This window comes from Oncorhynchus tshawytscha, linkage group LG31, assembly GCF_018296145.1.
Source record: "Oncorhynchus tshawytscha isolate Ot180627B linkage group LG31, Otsh_v2.0, whole genome shotgun sequence".
Taxonomy (NCBI): domain Eukaryota; kingdom Metazoa; phylum Chordata; class Actinopteri; order Salmoniformes; family Salmonidae; genus Oncorhynchus; species Oncorhynchus tshawytscha.
Window position 1 is genome coordinate 33155748 of NC_056459.1, and position 15069 is coordinate 33170816.

Below are 15069 nucleotides of genomic sequence, written 5' to 3' on the forward strand. Positions count from 1 at the left end.
TTGGGCAAAAAAAATAAGATAATTGGTCTGTGAACTCTGGCGTTTAACTCTCACACTGTCGTCCCCCCCTGCACAGAGAGAGGAGTGTGCCTACCCACCGTATCGCTATGGATACTGTTTGTTTACATGGAAGCTGCCATCCGCTTTAAGGACCTGAAGAACTTCCACGTGGACCTGTGTCGCCCCTTCGCAGCTCACTGGTAACCTGTCAGCTGTTGTTCTAACCCTACCTGGCCTATTGCATTGCATTGTGGGCCTTTTCAATGCATAACACCAAGCACATTGTATTTGCTCAGGCAATGTTCTTTTAAATAATGAGTCAAACATTGCCATTTGTTAAAGACACTTGTAGACTCTTCAAAAAAGTCTAACTTTTCATCTTCTATGCTGCACAGGAAGTAGAAATGACCGGTAACCATAACAATGGTTTATTTGTTCCCCCCCTCCTCCTCCTCTGTTAGTATTGGCTACCCCGTGGTGACTCTGGGCTTTGGCTTTAAGAGCTACGTCAGCTACAGGATGAGACTGAGGAAACAGAAGGAGGTGCAGAAGGAGAATGAGTTCTACATGCAGCTCCTACAGCAGGCTCTGCCCCCAGAGCAACAGATGCTACAGAGACAGGAGAGAGAGGCAGAGGAGGGTGAGGTCCTCAGTCTTTTTATTGTTGTTGCCTGATTCTGTATATTTCTGCCCTAGATTCAGTTTTCTCCTGTTTATGTTTTTGCCTGCCCCCCCACACACTTAAAAAAAATTAAAATAATAGTAAAAAAAAAAAAAATAGAAATTGGACGTTCCAAGTTCACAACACAGCTTAAACCACATTAGGAGAGGTCTGTGAAAAATCCTACAAATTTTGGGAGTAGTTGCCCTTTTAATGCAAGTGTGAACCAGCAAGCGATCCGTTGTTTGGTTTGGCGATGTTTCTGTTGCGCTCATGTGATTGCAGAGTTTGCAAAACAAAATGGCCACTGGATTGATGCAAATTAATCATGATATAATTCTGCTAGGTAGGCTACTTTGTAGTTAACATTCTGGGAAAGCCTTCCCAGCTCTACTGGACGATGGTTATCGTTAGCATCATCGCTAACGGCTACACCAATTGGACACACTCATTCCTGTGCCGGCTACCCTGGGGCGACAGGGTAGCCTAGTGGTTAGAGCGTTGGACTAGTATCCGAAAGGTTTCATGTTCAAATCCCCGAGCTGACAAGGTACAAATCTGTCGTTCTGCCCCTGAACAGGCAGTTAAACCACTGTTCCTCGGCCGTCATTGTAAAATAAGAATTTGTTCTTAACTTTACTTGCATTGTTAATTAATTAATTCAGAAAGTTACAGGAAAATATGAATCCATGATGCATTTAAGTTAAAGTCTTGTGATTCACTTGGGAAAATTTTTATGCATTTTCAAATAAATTCATAAGCTTTGATTCAGAGGGGTTAAATGTGGAAGATGAATTCAGTTGTACAACTGACTAGGTATCTCCCTTTACCTCCAATACAGATACTTTATGTCATAGTAAGTTCAATAAATCTTTTATTTTATTTTATATTGTTGAATTCCGTTTTAATGTCTGGACACACACACACACACACACATATATATACACACACACACACACACAAGTTTCTACAACAGCCTCTATTTCCCCTCAGAGCGCTCTCCCACACCCTTCCCCTATCCCCTATCCTGGAAACGCACCACCTTCCAGTCTGCTATGTCATCTGACCTCTCCCTCGCCTCTTCTTTCTAGCGGCCATGGCTAAAGGCGTGTCATCAGAGGTGGACCTAGCACCTCCGGTCTCCCAAAACGGGGCTACTCCCGGCAAGAAGAGCCCCGTTAACTCTTCTGTCCCCTTACCGGAACTGGAGTACCGGGAGAAAGGGAGAGACGGCAACAGCAAGGAACGGGAGGGCAAACAACAACACACAATAGGAATCAACAACAACAACAACAACCTCCACACACTGGACTCTACATTACAGGAGACAGAGTATATGGAGAACATGGGGGAAGAGACTGAATAACGACCTCGGAGGAGGAGAGAGCACACACACTCCCAAGAGGGAGGTGGGGGAACAGGAGGAGGAGGAGGAGGAGGAGGGAAGAACTACAAAAACGCCAGTGGAGGTGGTGGGGCCACCAACTCCTCACCTCGGAATCACAGCTCCACCAATGGGAGCGTGCCGTCGTCTGGCTCGTCCAATAGGAACGAGAAGAAGCAGAAGTCGGCGGGGAAAGGAGCAGCCAATCAGAAGGATCCCGTGGAGAACTGCATTCCCAACAATCAACTGGGAAAGCCGGACGTTCTCGTGCGGTAAGACACACACACACACTAACACACACACACACACTAACACACACACACACACAACCATAGCCAACGCACACATGCAGACCTACACCAAGATGTACCTAGGAATACACCAGGAAAAGAGCCAGGTTTCACCTTGGTGGTGTTTGGGTGTTTACCATGTCATCAACTGTGCAGTCGGCAGATTTCATACGATGTGCTGTCATGATAAACACCTATTCATATGTTATGAGATCTGGCAGGAAACTGTAGTCGTCCTGATGCATAGCTCTTTGTTCTCCCTCCTTTCTCTCTCGGTCTCTGTCTCCCTCTCCTCTCTCTGTCTCTCTCTGTCTCTGTCTCTCTCCTCTCCTCTCCTCTCCTCTCCTCTCTCCTCTCCTCTCTCTCCCTCTCCTCCTCTCCTCTCCTCTCCTCTCCTCTCCTCTCTCCTCTCCTCTCCTCTCCTCTCCCTCCCTCTCCTCTCCTCTCCTCTCCTCTCTCTCCTCTCTCTCTCTGTCTCTCTCTCTCTCTCTCTCTCTCTCTCTCTCTCTGTCTCTCCTCTCTCTCTCTCCTCTGTCTCTCTCTGTCTCTCTCTGTCTCTCTCTCTGTCTCTCTCTCTCTCTCTCTCTCTCTCTCTCTGTCTCTGTCTCTCTCCTCTCTCTCTCTGTCTCTGTCTCTCCCTCTCTCTCTGTCTCTCTCTCTCTCTCTCTCTCTCTCTGTCTCTGTCTCTGTCTCTGTCTCTGTCTCTCTCCTCTCTCTCTGTCTCTCTCTCTCTCTCTCTCTCCTCTCTCCTCTCTCTCTCTGTCTCTGTCTCTCTCCTCTCTCTCTGTCTCTCTCTCTCTCTCTCTCTCCTAATCTCTCTCTGTCTCTGTCTCTCTCTCCTAATAATAATCTCTGTCTCTGTCTCTCTCTCCCTAATCTCTCTCTGTCTCTGTCTCTCTCCTCTCTCTCTGTCTCACTCTGTCTTTGTCTCTCCTCTCTCTGTCTCTGTCTCTGTCTCTGTCTCTGTCTCTGTCTCTGTCTCTGTCTCTCTCTCTCTCCTCTCCTCTCCTCTCCTCTCCTCTCCTCTCCTCTCCTCTCCTCTCCCTCTCCTCTCCTCTCCTCTCCTCTCCTCTCCTCTCTCTAGGTTGGAGCAGGATGTGAAACGGCTGAAGGCGGACCTGCAGGCGAGCCGTCAGTTGGAGTCAGATTTACGTTCTCACCTCTCCTCCTGACCAGCCAGGACAGGAGTCTGCGCTCAGAGCTGGGCCAGCTGCGACAAGACAACGAGATGCTGCAGAACAAGTAGGAACACAGACACACACACTCGAGGCCTGGAACAAAGCCCATGTTTTCAGACTATCAGCTCTGTGTAAAGGATCGGCCTGATCAGCTCTGTGTAAAGGATCGGCCTGATCAGCGCTGTGTAAAGGATCGGCCTGATCAGCTCTGTGTAAAGGATCGGCCTGATCAGCTCTGTGTAAAGGATCGGCCTGATCAGCTCTGTGTAAAGGATCGGCCTGATCAGCGCTGCTGTAAAGGATCGGCCTGATCAGGCGCTGTGTAAAGGATCGGCCTGATCAGCTCTGTGTAAAGGAGCGTAATATCACTCATCTTGATCACATAACAGGTGTTTTGTGACCTGCAGATCAGGGAACATTCAGATTCTTAGAAACTGTGTGTGTGTGTGTGTGTGTGTGTGTAGGCTCTACAGTGCTGTCAGGCCAAGCAGAAGGACAAGCAGACCATCTCCCAGCTAGAGAAGAGGCTGAAGGCAGAGCAGGAGGCCCGGGCGCTGGCGGAGAGCAGCTGGCTGACGGAGGGAAGAGGAAGAAGGTGGAGGAAGCCACCGCAGCCCGGGCTGTAGCTCTAGCCGTAGCCTCCAGGTATCCTGATATCTGTTTTCCTCTCTCTCCCCCCTCCTATCTATCCCCTCCCTCCTCTCTCTATTCCCTCCCCCGCTCTCTGTCTATCCCCTCCCTCCTCTCTCTCTATCCCCTCCCTCCTCTCTGTCTATCCCCTCCCTCCTCTCTGTCTATCCCTCCCTCCTCTCTCTCTATCCTCTCCCTCCTCTCTCTCTATCCTCTCCCTCCTCTCTCTCTATCCTCTCCTCCTCTCTCTCTATCCCCTCCTCCTCTCTCTCTATCCTCTCCCTCCTCTCTCTCTATCCTCTCCCTCCTCTCTCTCTATCCTCTCCCTCCTCTCTCTCTATCCTCTCCCTCCTCTCTCTCTATCCCCTCCCTCCTCTCTGTCTATCCCCTCCTCCTCTCTCTCTATTCCCTCCCTCCTCTCTCTCTATCCTCCCCTCCTCTCTCTCTATCCCCTCCCTCCTCTCTGTCTATCCCCTCCCTCCTCTCTGTCTATCCCCTCCCTCCTCTCTGTCTATCCCCTCCCTCCTCTCTCTCTATCCTCCTCCCTCTCTCTCTATCCTCTCCCTCCTCTCTGTCTATCCCCCCTCCTCTCTGTCTATCCCCTCCCTCCTCTCTGTCTATCCCCTCCCTCCTCTCTCTCTATCCCCTCCTCCTCTCTCTATCCCCTCCTCCTCTCTGTCTATCCCTCCCTCCTCTCTCTCTCTCTATCCCTCCCTCCTCTCTATCTATCCCCTCCCTCCTCTCATCTATCCCTCCCTCCTCTCTCTCTATCCTCTCCCTCCTCTCTCTCTATCCTCTCCCTCCTCTCTCTCTATCCTCTCCCTCCTCCCTCCTCTATCCCCTCCCCTCCTCTCTCTATCCCCTCCCTCCTCTCTCTCTATCCCCTCCCTCCTCTCTATCCCCTCTCCCTCCTCTCTATCTACCCTCCCTCCTCTCTCTCTATCCCCTCCCTCCTCTCTCTCTATCCCCTCCCTCCTCTCTCTATCCCCCCTCCCTCCTCTCTCTCTATCCCTCCCTCCTCTCTCTATCCCCTCCCTCCTCTCTCTCTCCCCTCCCTCCTCTCTATCTATCCCCTCCCTCTCTCTCTCTATCCCCTCCCTCCTCTCTCTATCCTCCTCCCTCCTCTCTCTATCCTCCTCTCTCCTCCTCTCTCTCTCCCCCCTCCCTCCCTCTCTCTATCCCTCCCTCCTCTCTCTCTATCCCCTCCCTCCTCTCTCTCTATCCCTCCCTCCTCCCTCTCTATCCCCTCCCTCCTCCTCTCTATCCCTCCTCCCCTCCTCTCTATCCCCTCCCTCCCTCACTCTCTCTATCTATCTCTCTCCCCCTCCTCTCTCTATCCCCTCCCTCCTCTCTCTCTATCCCCCTCCTCTCCTCTCTCCCTCCCTCCTCTCTCTATCCCCTCTCTCTCTCTCTATCCCCTCCCTCCTCTCTCTCTATCCCCTCCCTCCTCTCTCTCTACCCCCTCCCTCCTCTCTCTATCTATCCCTCCCTCCTCTCTCTCTATCCCCTCCCTCCTCTCTCTCTATCCCTCCCTCCTCTCTCTCTATCCCCTCCCTCCTCTCTCTCTATCCCCCTCCTCTCCTATCTCTCTATCTCTCTCTCCTCCTCTCTCTCTATCCACTCCATCCTCTCTGTCTATCCCTCCCTCCTCTCTCTGTCTCCTCTCCCTCCTCTCTCTCTATCCCTCCCTCCTCTCTCTCTACCCCCTCCTCTCCTCTCTCTCCCCTCCCTCCTCTCTCTCTATCCCCTCCCTCCTCCTCTCTCTCCCTCCCTCCTCCTCCCCCTCTCCCCTCTCTCTCCTATCTCCCCTCCCTCCTCTCTCTCTACCCCTCCCTCCTCTCTCTATCCCCCTCCCTCCTCTCTCTATCCCCTCCCCTCCTCTCCTCCTCCTCTCTATCCCTCTCCTCCTCTCTCTCTACCCCCTCCTCCTCTCTATCCCCTCCTCCTCTCTCTCTCTATCCCCTCCTCCTCTCCTCCTCCTCTCTATCCCCTCCTCCTCTCTCTATCCCTCCCTCCTCTCTCTATCCCCTCCCTCCTCACTCTCTATCCCCTCCCTCCCTCTCTCTCTCTCCCCTCCCTCCTCTCTCTATCCCCTCCCTCCTCTCTCCCTCCTCCTCTCTCTATCCCTCCCTCCTCTTTCTCTCTATCCCCTCCCTCCTCTCTCTATCCCCTCCCTCCTCTCTCTATCCCTCCCTCCTCCTCTCTATCCCCTCCCTCCTCTCTCTCTCTCCCTCTCTCCCTCTCTCCTCCTCCCCTCTCTCCCCCTCTCTCTCTCTATCCCCTCCCTCCTCTCTCTATCCCTCCTCTCTCATCTCTCTCCCTCCTCTCTCCCTCCTCTCTCTCTCCCCTCCCTCCTCTCTCTATCCCCTCCTCCTCATCTCTCTATCCCCTCCCTCCTCTCTCTCTATCCCCTCCCTCCTCACTCTCTCCTCCTCCTCTCTCCTCTCTCTATCCCCTCCTCTCTCTCTCTATCCCCTCCCTCCTCTCTCTATCCCCTCCCTCCTCTCTCTCTATCCCTCCCTCCTCTCTCTATCCCTATCCCTCCTCTCTCTCTATCCCCTCCCTCCTCTCTCTCTCCCCCTCCCTCCTCTCTCTCTATCCCTCCCTCCTCTCTCTCTCTCTCTCTCTCCTCTCCCCTCCCTCTCTCTCTCCCTCCCTCCTCACTCTCTATCCCCTATCCTCCCTCTCTATCCCCTCCCTCTCTCTCTCTCCCTCCCCTCCTCTCTCTCTCTATCCCCTCCCTCCTCTCTCTCTATCCCCTCCCTCCTCTCTCTTTCTATCCCTCCCTCCTCTCTCTATCTATCCCTCCCCTCCTCTCTCTCTATCCCCTCCCTCCTCTCTCTGTCTCCCCCTCCTCTCTCTCTATCTATCCCTCCCTCCTCCTCTCTCTATCCCTCCCCTCCTCTCTCTCTATCCCCCTCCCCTCTCTCTCTATCTCTCCCTCTCTCTCTCCCTCCTCCTCTCTCTCTCCCCCTCCCTCCTCTCTGTCTATCCCTCCCTCCTCTCTCTCTATCCCCTCCCTCCTCTCTCTCTCTCTCCCCCCCTCCTCTCTCTCTCTCCTCCCTCCTCTCTCTCTCCCCTCCCTCCTCTCTCTCTATCCCTCCTCCTCTCTCTCTCTCCCCCTCCTCTCTCTCTACCCCTCCCTCCTCTCTCTCCCCCTCCCTCCTCTCTCTCTCCCCTCCCTCCTCTCTCTCTATCCCCTCCCTCCTCTCTCTCTCCCCTCCCTCCTCTCTCTCTCCTCCTCTCTCTCCCCCTCCTCTCTCTATCCCCTCCCTCCCTCTCTCTCCCTCCCTCCTCTCTCTCTATCCCCTCCCTCCTCTCTCTATCCCCTCCCTCCTCTCTCTCTCCCCTCCCTCCTCCTCTCTATCTCCTCCTCTATCCCCTCTCTCTCTCTCCCCTCCTCTCTCTATCCCTCCTCTCTCTCTATCTCCTCTCTCTCTATCCCCTCCCTCCTCTCTCTCCTCCCTCTCCCTCCCCTCTCTCTCTCTATCCTCCCTCCTCTCTCTCTCCTCCCTCCTCCTCTCTATCTATCCCCCCCTCTCTCTCTCTCCCCTCCTATCCCTCCCTCCTCTCTCTCCTCCCTCCCTCCTCCCTCCTCCTCTCTCTATCCCTCCCTCTCTCTCTCTCTCCCCTCCCTCCTCTCTCTCTATCCCCTCCTCTCCTCTCTCTATCCCTCCTCTCTCTATCCCCTCCCTCCTCTCTCTCTCCTCCTCCCTCCTCTCTCTCTATCCTCCTCTCCCCTCCCCTCCCTCTCTCTCCCCCCTCCCTCCTCTCTCTCTATCCCTCCTCCTCTCTCTCTATCCCTCCTCCTCTCTCTCTATCCCCCTCTCCTCCTCTCTCTCTCCCTCTCTATCCCTCCTCTCTCTCTCTATCCCCTCCTCCTCTCTCTCTCCCCTCCCTCCTCCTCTCTATCCTCCCTCCTCTCTCTCTATCCCCCTCCCTCCTCTCTCTCCCCTCCCTCCTCTCTCTCTATCCCCCCCTCCTCTCTATCTCTATCCCTCCCTCCTCTCTATCTATCCCTCCCCTCCTCTCTCTATCTCCCTCCCTCCTCCTCTCTATCCCTCCTCCTCTCTCTCTATCCCCTCCCTCCTCCTCTCTCTCTATCCCCTCCTCCTCTCTCTCTATCCCTCCCTCCTCTCTCTCTATCTCCCTCTCCTCCTCCTCTCTCCCTCCCTCCTCTCTCTCTATCCTCCTCCTCTCTCTGTCTCCCTCCTCCTCCCTCTCTCTATCTATCCCCCTCCCTCCTCTCTCTCTACCCCCTCCCTCCTCTCTCTCTATCCCTCCCTCCTCCTCTCTATCCCCTCCCTCCTCTCTCTCTATCCCTCCTCCTCTCTATCCCTCCCTCCTCTCTATCTATCCCCTCCCTCCTCTCTATCTACCCCTCCCTCCTCTCTCTCTACCTCCCTCCCTCCTCTCTCTATCCCTCCCTCCTCTCTCTCTATCCCCTCCCTCCTCTCTCTATCCCTCCCCCTCTCTCTCTCTCTATCCCCCCTCCTCTCTCTATCCCCTCCTCCTCTCTCTCTATCCCCTCCCTCCTCTCTCTCTATCCCCTCCCTCCTCTCTCTCTATCCCTCCCTCTCTCTATCTATCCCTCCCTCCTCTCTCTCTATCCCTCCTCCTCCTCTCTCTCTATCCCCTCCCTCCTCTCTCTATCCCCTCCCTCCTCATCTCTATCCCCTCCCTCCTCTCTCTATCCCCTCCCTCCTCTCTCTCTATCCCCTCCCTCCTCCTCTATCCCTCCCTCCTCTCTCTCTATCCTCCTCCCTCTCTATCTCCTAAATCTCTCTCTGTCCTCCCTCCTCTCTCTCTCTCCCCTCCCTCCTCTCTCTCTATCCCTCCCTCCTCTCTCTATCCCCTCCCTCCTCCCTCTCTATCCCCTCCCTCCTCTCTCTCTATCCCTCCCTCCTCTCTCTCTATCCCCTCCCTCCTCTCTCTCTATCCCTCCCTCCTCTCCTCTCTATCCCCTCCCTCCTCTCTATCTACCCTCCCTCCTCTCTCTATCCCTCCTCCTCTCTCTCCCCTCCCTCCTCCTCTATCCCTCCCTCCTCTCTCTCTATCCCCTCCCTCCTCTCTCTCTATCCCCTCCTCCTCTCTCTATCCCCCTCCCTCTCTCTCTCTATCCCCTCCCTCCTCTCTCTCTATCCCTCCCTCCTCTCTCTCTATCCTCCTCCCTCCTCTCTCTATCCCCTCCCTCTCCTCTCTATCCCTCCTCCTCTCTCTATCCTCCTCCTCCCTCCTCTCTCCTCCTCTCTCTCTATCCCCTCCTCCTCTCTCTCTATCCCTCTCCCTCCTCTCTCTATCCCTCCCTCCCTCTCTCTCCCTCCCTCCTCTCTCTCTATCCCCTCCCCCTCTCTCTCTCATATATCCCTCCCTCCTCTCTCTATCCCTCCCTCCTCTCTCTCTATCCCTCCTCCTCTCTCTCTATCCCCCTCCCTCCTCTCTCTATCCCTCCCTCCTCTCTCTCTATCCCCTCCCTCCTCCTCTCTATCCCTCCCTCCTCTCTCTCTCCTCTCTCTCTCCCTCCCTCCTCTCTCTCTATCCCTCCCTCCTCCTCTCTATCCCCTCCCTCCTCTCTCTCTATCCTCCCTCCCTCTCTCTATCCCCTCCCTCCTCTCTCTCTATCCCCTCCCTCCTCTCTCTATCCCCTCCTCTCTCTCTCTCTCTCCCTCCCTTCCTCTCTCTCTATCCCTCCCTCCTCTCTCTACCCCCTCCCTCCTCTCTCTATCCCCTCTCCTCTCTCTCCTCCTCTCTCTCTCCTCCCCTCCCTCCATCTCTCTCTATCCCCTCCCTCCTCTCTCTCTGCCCCCCTCCCTCCTCTCTATCTCCCTCTCTCTCCTCCTCTCTATCCCCTCCCTCCTCCTCTCTATCCTCTCCTCCTCACTCTCTATCCTCCCTCCCTCCTCTCTCTATCCCCTCCCTCCTCTCTCTCTATCCCCCTCCTCTCTCTCTATCCCTCCTCCCTCTCTATCCCCTCTCTCTATCCCCTCCCTCCTCTCTCTCTATCCCCTCCCTCCTCTCTCTCTATCCCCTCCCTCCTCTATCCCCTCCCCTCCTCTCTCTATCCCTCCCTCCTCACTCTCTATCCCCTCCCTCCTCTCTCTATCCCCTCCCTCCTCTCTCTATCCCTCCCTCCTCTCTCTATCCCCTCCCTCCTCTCTCTCTATCCCCTCCCTCCTCTCTCTCTATCCCCTCCCTCCTCTCTATCCCCCTCCTCTCTCCCCTCCCTCCCTCCTCTCTCTCTATCCCCTCCCTCCTCTCTATCTACCCCCTCCCTCCTCTCTATCTACCCCTCCTCCTCCCTCTCTATCCCCCCTCCTCACTCTCTATCCCCTCCTCCTCTCTCTATCCCCTCCCTCCTCTCTCTATCCCTCCCTCCTCTCTCTATCCCCTCCCTCCTCTCTCTATCCCCTCCCTCCTCTCTCTCTATCCCCTCCTCCTCTCTCTCCCTCCCTCCTCTCTCTCTATCCCCTCCCTCCTCTCTCTCTATCCCCTCCCTCCTCTCTCTCTATCCCCTCCCTCCTCTCTCTCTATCCCCTCACTCCTCTCTATCTACCCCCTCACTCCTCTCTATCTACCCCCTCCTCCTCTCTATCTACCCCCTCACTCCTCTCTCTATCCCCTCCCTCATCCCTCTCTATCCCCCCCTCCTCCCTCTCTATCCCCTCCCTCCTCCCTCTCTATCCCCTCCCTCCTCTCTCTATCCCCTCCCTCCTCTCTCTCTATCCCCTCCATCCTCTCTGTCTATCCCCTCCCTCCTCCCTCTCTATCCCCTCCCTCCTCCCTCTCTATCCCCTCCCTCCTCTCTCTCTATCCCCTCCCTCCTCCCTCTCTATCCCCTCCCTCCTCTCTCTATCCCCTCCCTCCTCCCTCTCTATCCCCTGTTTTCTGTAGGGGTGAGGGGTGAGTGTACTGACTCTCTTTTCTCTCTGTCGGGAGTGAGTGTACTGACTCTCTCTTCTCTCTGTCAGGGGTGAGTGTACTGACTCTCTCTTCTCTCTGTCAGGGGTGAGTGTACTGACTCTCTCTTCTCTCTGTCAGGGGTGAGTGTACTGACTCTCTTTTCTCTCTGTCGGGGTGAGTGTACTGACTCTCTTTTCTCTCTGTCGGGGTGAGTGTACTGACTCTCTTTTCTCTCTGTCGGGGTGAGTGTACTGACTCTCTCTTCTCTCTGTCAGGGGTGAGTGTACTGACTCTCTTTTCTCTCTGTCGGGGTGAGTGTACTGACTCTCTTTTCTCTCTGTCGGGGTGAGTGTACTGACTCTCTCTTCTCTCTGTCAGGGGTGAGTGTACTGACTCTCTTTTCTCTCTGTCGGGGTGAGTGTACTGACTCTCTTTTCTCTCTGTCGGGAGTGAGTGTACTGACTCTCTTCTCTCTGTCAGGGGTAGTGTACTGACTCTCTTCTCTCTGTCGGGGTGAGTGTACTGACTCTCTTTTCTCTCTGTCGGGAGTGAGTGTACTGACTCTCTCTTCTCTCTGTCAGGGGTGAGTGTACTGACTCTCTCTTCTCTCTGTCAGGGGTGAGTGTACTGACTCTCTCTTCTCTCTGTCAGGGGTGAGTGTACTGACTCTCTTTTCTCTCTGTCGGGGTGAGTGTACTGACTCTCTCTTCTCTCTGTCGGGGTGAGTGTACTGACTCTCTCTTCTCTCTGTCGGGGGTGAGTGTACTGACTCTCTCTTCTCTCTGTCGGGGTGAGTGTACTGACTCTCTCTTCTCTCTGTCGGGGGTGAGTGTACTGACTCTCTCTTCTCTCTGTCAGGGGTGAGTGTACTGACTCTCTCTTCTCTCTGTCAGGGGTGAGTGTACTGACTCTCTCCTCTCTGTCAGGGGTGAGTGTACTGACTCTCTCTTCTCTCTGTCAGGGGTGAGTGTACTGACTCTCTCTTCTCTCTGTCGGGGTGAGTGTACTGACTCTCTTCTCTGTCGGGGTGAGTGTACTGACTCTCTCTTCTCTCTGTCAGGGGTGAGTGTACTGACTCTCTCTTCTCTCTGTCAGGGGTGAGTGTACTGACTCTCTCTTCTCTCTGTCGGGGTGAGTGTACTGACTGTCTCTTCTCTCTGTCGGGGTGAGTGTACTGACTCTCTCTTCTCTCTGTCAGGGGTGAGTGTACTGACTCTCTCTTCTCTCTGTCGGGGTGAGTGTACTGACTCTCTCTTCTCTCTGTCGGGGTGAGTGTACTGACTCTCTCTTCTCTCTGTCGGGGTGAGTGTACTGACTCTCTCTTCTCTCTGTCAGGGGTGAGTGTACTGACTCTCTCTTCTCTCTGTCAGGGGTGAGTGTACTGACTCCCTGCGTGGGCGGATCAGAGAGTTGGAGACTGAGTGTAAGAAACTCAGCATCGACATGAAACTCAAAGAAGAGCACATTAGAGAGCTGGAGGGGAAATGCCAGGTGAGTTTACATTACTTTAGATACTTCCTGCATTCTTTCTGTGAACTTCCTGGATCCTTTCTGTGAACTTCCTGGATCCTTTCTGTGAACTTCCTGGATCCTTTCTGTGAACTTCCTGGATCCTTTCTTTTAACTTCCTGCATCCTGTCTGTTAACTTCCTGGATCCTTTCTGTGAGATCACTGTCTCGTAAGTGATGTATCAGGAGAACCCAAGCAGGGTGCCTCTGATTCCTTACTGGGACATGGCTGAAACTAGATTGTGGCTGAAAACTTGTTTCTCTTATTCCTTCATTTACTCTCTGTTCCAGATCCACTTACAGTAGTGAGTGCATAAATGTTTATACATTTTCATACTGGACCCCCTCCCGTGGGAATCAACCCACAACCCTGGCATGCAGCAACGTGTTCTACCAGCTGAGCCACATTGGACACCTTATGAGGAGTTAGTTTTGTGTTTTCAGACGCTCATGATGAGGTATGGCTGTCTAATCTCTATTCTCTCCCTCCTGTCTCTCCTCCCTCCTCTCTCCTCCCTCCTCTCTCTCTCCCCTCTCCTGTCTCTCCTCCCTCCTCTCTCTCCTCCCTCCTCTCTCTCTCCCCCCTCCTCACACTCCTCCCTCCTCTCTCTCCTCCTCCTCTCTCCCCCTCCTCTCTCCTCCCTCTTCTCTCTATCCTCCCTCTTCTCTCTCTCCCCTCCTCTCTCTCTCTCCCCCTCCTGTCTCTCCTCCCTCCCCTCCACTCTCTCCCCCTCCTCTCTCTCCCCGCCCCTCCTGTCTCTCCTCCCTCCCTCTCTCTCTCCTCCCTCCTCTCCCTCGCCCCTCCTCTCTCCTCCCTCCTCTCTCTCCCCCCTCCTTCTATCTCTCCCCCTCTTCTCTCTCCCTCCCTCTTCTCTCTCTCCCTCGCCCCTCCTCTCTCCTCCCTCCTCTCTCTCCCCCCTCCTGTCTCTCTCTCGCCCCTCTTCTCTCTCCTCCTTCTTCTCTCTCCTCCCTCCTCCTCCTCTCTCTAGGAGCTGCGTAAGTACAAGGAGAATGAGAAGGACATGGAGGTGTTGATGTCTGCGCTGTCGGCCATGCAGGATAAAACCCAACACCTGGAGAACAGCCTGTCTGCTGAGACCAGGATCAAACTAGACCTCTTCTCTGCCCTGGGGACGCCAAGAGACAGCTGGAGATCGCACAAGGTACAGTTCCCTTCCCTGACCCACTACCGCGGTACGACAGCGACCGACTTCTAGCTCAGTCATTGTGTTCATAGACTCTAGGATCAAACTCTGACGGCTGGGGATTCCTCAAGATTCAGTAACATTTTACCTCAGGGTTTCACCTACCATCACATAAACAGGATGCTCCTCAAGGTTCAGTAACATTTTACCTCAGGGTTTCACCTACCATTACATAAACAGGATGCTCCTCAAGGTTCAGTAACATTTTACCTCAGGGTTTCACCTACCATCACATAAACAGGATGCTCCTCAAGGTTCAGTAACATTTTACCTCAGGGTTTCACCTACCATCACATAAACAGGATGCTAAACAGGATGCTCCTCAAGGTTCAGTAACATTTTACCTCAGGGTTTCACCTACCATCACATAAACAGGATGCTATTCGACCCAGAGATGTAAATGAGCAACATGAAGAAAATGGCAACAAAGTAAGAAGACACATTTCCAACTGTCATCTAACCCTCCTCTCTTTCTCTCCCCCCCCAGGTCAGATCCACCAGAGAGACCAGGAGATAGCAGAGTTGAAACGGAAGATAGCTGAAGTGATGGCGGTGATGCCCAGTATCTCCTACAGCAACGACAGCAGCAGCCTCAGCCCGGTTACGCCACACTACTCCTCCAAGTTCATGGACAATAGTCCCTCTTCCCTGGATCCCAACGCTTCTGTCTACCAGCCACTCAAAAAGTGACAATGACACACACATTAATACACACTAACGCACACACACACACACACACACACACTTACAAGAATACAGATTTACAAAATGCGGCTTACATAGTCACATCCACTCATACATACAAAGACACAAACTCTTTGGAAGCGATTGGAAATGATCTCGGTGCTGTCTGGGACGATCTTCTCCAAAGTGTTTTGGTTGTGTTTTGGTTGTGTTTTGGGAACCAGTTGCGGTCGGAGTCTCAGCCCTGTCGTTCTGTTATTCTCTGTTTGTTCCCATGGTGATGCCTTTGTGGGTTGTTTTTTTTTGGAACAGCTGGAGAGGTAAAACTACACGAGGGAAGATGTTTATGTTTTGTGATTGAGCCACTCTGATTTGAACTGGTAAGAGAGACGTAAAGGGACACCGGATTGGCTGTATCCTGAAAGGCACCCTATTCCCTACAGCCCATGAGGACTGAGGGGAGAGAGAGGCCGATGAGGACTGACTGGTTAGTTGGTATAAATGTCTGGAAAGACCCAACGTCTTGTTCTCTCTGTCTGTCAGTGCTTCATGTTCTCTCTCAGTGCTTCATGTTCTCTCTGTCTCTCAGTGCTTCATGTTCTCTCTGTCTGTCAGTGCTTCATGTTCT

At 53.8% G+C, this 15069-nt stretch overlaps 1 pseudogene; it reads left to right on the forward strand.

Annotated features, from left to right (window-relative positions):
• LOC112238728 overlaps positions 1–15069 on the forward strand; it is a 20069-nt pseudogene extending 5000 nt beyond the window's left edge.